Source organism: Cyprinodon tularosa, unplaced genomic scaffold (genome assembly GCF_016077235.1).
Source record: "Cyprinodon tularosa strain WSP-4 unplaced genomic scaffold, ASM1607723v1 ctg376, whole genome shotgun sequence".
Lineage (NCBI taxonomy): Eukaryota > Metazoa > Chordata > Actinopteri > Cyprinodontiformes > Cyprinodontidae > Cyprinodon > Cyprinodon tularosa.
The window spans coordinates 726,248-731,338 of record NW_024039092.1 but is presented as its reverse complement, the minus strand read 5'-3'; positions in this window follow the sequence as shown (position 1 = coordinate 731,338).

Below are 5,091 nucleotides of genomic sequence, written 5' to 3'. Positions count from 1 at the left end.
ACAGTTATTGCATTAGAGTTTACAGCAGATGACTTCTACTTTTTCAGCTGAAGAAAAAAATGGGTCAGAGGGGGGGAGCGGGAACTTTCTTTTAAATCAAAGTGTGTCTCACCAAGAAACGTTTGGGAAGCCCTGCATTAGAACAACAGTTATAACTTAAGTTTAAAACAAAGTAGAGCTGCTCAATATAAGAAATTGCAAAAACAATACATGCATTAGAATGTCAGTGAATAGCATAGAGAATGAATGCTAGGGGTGGCCTATGAGTGCTATTTTAAATGAACATGTTGGTGAGTGGATTTTACTTTTTTGAGACATTTGATTAATGACTTCTTTTTTACAAGCAAAACTCACATTTTGACCTCTTTTATCGTCTGTCTGTTTAGGGGGAACCAAAAGATTTACTCTGCAATATTATTGGGTATTTATGGCAAAGCAAAAGTAGCTTTTTCGCTCAAGGCACATTCTGAGTCTGCTGGGTGTGTTAACAGGGTTTGTGAGGCACTATGATGGGAATATAGGTCCTTACTTTAAACCTGAACATGTCGCCTTTGGCTTTGTCTGATGTGTTTGGATTTTAACTAAAGGCTCAAACCTAAAACTCAAATGTAAAAAAGAGTTACAGAGAGGATTCAGCTGTTAACTCCACTGTCTGAGCTTCCTGTAGGTAAGTAACTAATAGAACAACAGAGATTTTATCTAATTTCTTATTTAAGATTTTGCAGGTTCTCATTAAACAGAAATTCAAATTTGAATAAAGTTTGATTTAACTCATAACTCATTCATAAACTGAATTTTAAACTAACCCACATAAATATACCTAAATTTAAGAGGTATTAATTATCATACAATGTAATTTTATATATATATATATTTTTTAATTTTTTTAAAACTTTATAGTAATGTGATGTTTAAACTTGACATAATCTACCAACCTAGACTAAATGTAAGCTTTCAGTTAAAGCTTTTTTTCCACGTTGAAAAAAAGCACTGAACACTGTAGATAAAAGCATTGAATATTATGTGAGTAGAGACAATAGTGTAATCCAGATACTAAATTAGGAATGACATCATAAGCTAATTATGTAGGCTGTGAAGTAAGTTATTTATTTTTTTCCCAGCTGAAACTGATATTATTAGAATCAGTTCTTGTTTTGATCAAACTCACACAACACTTAGTTGTCAGGACTCCTGTCTTTGTGTTTGTGTTTTCTGTGTTTGTGTCCCTTCATCCACCAGGAGGCGCCTGGTTCTGGTCCGCCTCCTCACACACCTGCTGATGGTTACTTCGTTAACGGAGTGTTCTTATGCTGCTGACTGCCACTACCTCGACGCCAGAGTGTTTGCCAGTTTCGGGTACTCTAGCCAAGCTGAGTTTTGCTGAGTCAAACTGAGTTTTTGTCAACCTGAGTTTAACTTTTTTTTTTTGTCTTTGCCTCTCGGCAGGAAGCCATCCTGCAAACTGGATTTCTCGGACCTTCTCTCCCTGGAAGGATCAACTGAGCTTCACTCTGAGCTGGGGTTCAAACAGGAGGTTTGGATCCACTTTCCCTCAAGAGATCGTTTGAGCTTCTCACTGAGAAAGGGATTGTTCTCCACTATGAGCCGTTCAAGTACAGCAGAAAATCTGAGTGGCAGAGTCAGTTTCTCCGTTCACCAACTAACAACCGCATTCTGGGTAACCCTGTTTCGCCCTCCACCGAATCAGACAAACACTGGAACCACGGCACACAGACAGGAGTCAAGGATTCAACAACTTCTCTGGAAACATGAGTCGGCAACCAAATCCTCTTCTCCAAGTTCACGAGTCAAATTCCCCACTGAGCCTGAACTAACCGCTGTGTCTTCCCCTCACTTTACAGTTCCGGTTGAGCAGTGTTCAGAGCAACACTTCTCCCTCTGTTTAACTTCTTCAATAAAACCAGCTAAACCTTTTCCCTGGTCTCTTTGTTTGGTTTTCTGCATTTGGGTCTGAACTTTGTAACATCATGACATTAGTGTATAAAATATGACAATGTTAGGGACTGTTTGGTTGCTAAAATTGATAGGCTATAATATTTCAGAAGCAATACTGATACCTAATACCTAAAACAGAGGACTTTTAGGTATGGGTTAAATGAAAAAACAAATTTTCCACAAAATAAAATAATAGATAAATACAGAAGACAAATATAGAAAAATAACAGAAATTACCATGGACTGTATCCAGCAATCTTTTGTAGGGGAGCTCCAGACAGCAATTATGTCTCACAACGAGAACCAAATCTAATATCTCTATACAGGAATTTATCCAGAGAATAATAATATATCCAGTTGGATAAGCTGGATTCCCTGACTCTTTGCCCTCTTTTAGTGACCTCCTTCACCTGTGACCCTCCATCATTCTTCCTTCCTCCAATCTCATATTTTTTTCTGACTTCTCATCTTCACCTTTTGGCATAGAAACTATAAATGTCTCAATTTTTAAATTTCCTTTTAAACTACTATGTAAAAACATTAATATGTGGAAAGATTATCCCTCTTATTATGGCATGAAGTCTAACCATATGAGCCCAGAGATTATTTCTCACATTCACACAGGCCAAACAAGCAGTTCTATTTATTAATGCTTTTTTAAATGACATTATTTTTATATTGTATATGATATAAAACATATTTTTGAAGCATATATTACATATTTTTTTTTAAATATAAATGTATATTTTATTTGAAGGCTGTAAGGGGCTTTTTGGCAAACAGTGCATTAGTCATTATAGGTATATTACAGGCAGTTGAGGGGCTCTTTAACAGAGGGGCAGTTCCCCCCTTTACCCCCCTGTGGACCCGCCGTTTCTAACAGTATATTTGGCCACTTGAATGAACTCTACGGCCTTCATGTTCTTTCCTCATTTATATTTAGCTACAAATATGTGGACATTTTTATCACATATTAGGTTACAATTTCATCCTAACACCATTCAAATATAGATCAGAGTATATTCATTTAGAATAAAATGGCCTAGTCAAATTCCAATGAAGAATGCCGAACATTTTTTACTTTTCTGTTCTAAAATAGTCAACATATACTACAGAAGAGGTTTGCACAGCAGCAATAAAAACCCAGCCCCCTGTTTAGTAACATTTCAGGGTATTTGTTGAGTCATGCTGAGCAACAGTGTTTTTGTGCTTCATGCTGGTGTTGCTGGAAGAGGCTTACACAAAGAGCAGGAAAATGTTTCTCCATTGGGTTTTTAAACACCATCCTCTGGGAAGCCTTTTTAGCAGTTATCCCTCAGCGCAGCACAAAGGGGGATTGAATGAGAGAACCAGTCTCCCCTCCTGGAGAGGTTAATAAATCAGGATGTTTAGGATCTTGGATCTGCTGCCATGTAACCACAGGAAGAAAAGAAGCGCAACGTGTTCACTTTTTCTACAATGATTTATCGGTTATCTTGTTTGGGTTCCTGTTGATGGAACTACGTCAGTAGCTATTTCCATAGATCCCAACTCAGAGAGCAGAGAGGTGAAGGACGTATAGTAAAGTTTATTATCAGCAAAAGGTTATGGGTCAGATCATGGTGCCTCAGTGGAGGCTTGATAACCTTTGCATCTGTTCACAAACAACTTTTAGGTGTTGATGAAAGCATGTGTAAATATACATTTATAATTCATTTATAAATGTATGATATAACACAAAAGTATATATATATATATATATATATATTTAAATTTGAAATGCCTCATAAAAAAAGGGTAACCCCACATTTCAGAACTAAATATTGATCCCAATTCCTTAGCTCCTCTTTGTCTCCTTCTTTAGGAGGGGGAAGCAGGAAGGAGGAGCTGTGGATTGGCTGTGAACTTGTCCCCCCCTCCCCATTAGAAACACACTGTCTCTCCTCCTCTGCATCACTCCCTCTCTTTTGGCTATCCATCCTTATCCCCACCCTAACCCCGACGAACCTCCCTCCCCTTCTAGCTATGTCTGCAAGCGTTCCCATGGCAACTGTCGCACTGCCTGCCTAGCAACAAGCTTTATCCTTTCCTTGGAAAAAAAAAATGAGGGGGGGTAAACAGAGTAAGCATAAGAGGGGGATGTGGGGGTTGCAGTTTTTTTTTTTTTTTTTTTTGATTTGGGTGTGTGAGGAAGGTAGTGTAAGAGCAGCATGTTGCAGTGGATCCATGAAATCACTCCCTTCTTCTTTCAGTTCCACACCTGCAATGCCTGCAGCCTTTTCTTGGTTTCCTTTGAGTTAAATTATACTCAGCTTTGGAAAAGAAACAAATTACAGCTTTTATCTGCCATTCCTTTTGCCCTTAGCATCCCGAAACATATTTAAAAACATCAGACAAAGCTTTTTTTCAATCATTAAAAAAATAACAACTCATTAAAGTGAACAATTTTCTGCAAAAAGCATCTGAACAACATCAAAACATTTGTGCATGCAGTTTTTCATTATGTTGCTGTGCATTTTCTGCATTACTAGATACATACACACACACACATACATATATACATATATATATATATAAACTGCAATTATCATGATGATGTCACCATATGTTGCAAGGGAACTTTTCTACTCTAAAATGCATTACATTGTTATATTGCGACTCAGGTGTTGGTCCACTGCTGTCACACTGCAGGGAAAATCATTGCTGCCCTCTGCTGATGACCTTGTAGAGCCTTTTTCCTCTTCACCCTGTTTAAGTTAAGATGGTGTGCATTCTTGTATTTCTTATCCAGGAATCTGTTCTCTCATTAAACAAAAACAGATGAGTTGTTCTTGTAGGATTGTGCAAAAATGTTAAGTCTGGAAAAACTTTCCCACCCAGCATTTTTCTTTTACCCGTCCAAAAATTCTCCTCCAGCTGGTATCAATAAATCTCTTATGTTCTGAAGCTCTAATATGACGGCTGAGTAAGAGCAGACATTCATTCTGTCTCTGTCTGGTTGGCAGTCGGCCCGAATCACCTCCTGCAGAGACTACAGGAGAAACTTGCCAAGTGTGCACCCTCTACTCACTTCCTGCGCTCGTCAGCACTTGTCTGCTGGATCTTTACCTTCCTCTTAAAAAAGAAAACCTAATCACAGAGCACCCTTTTTAGTTT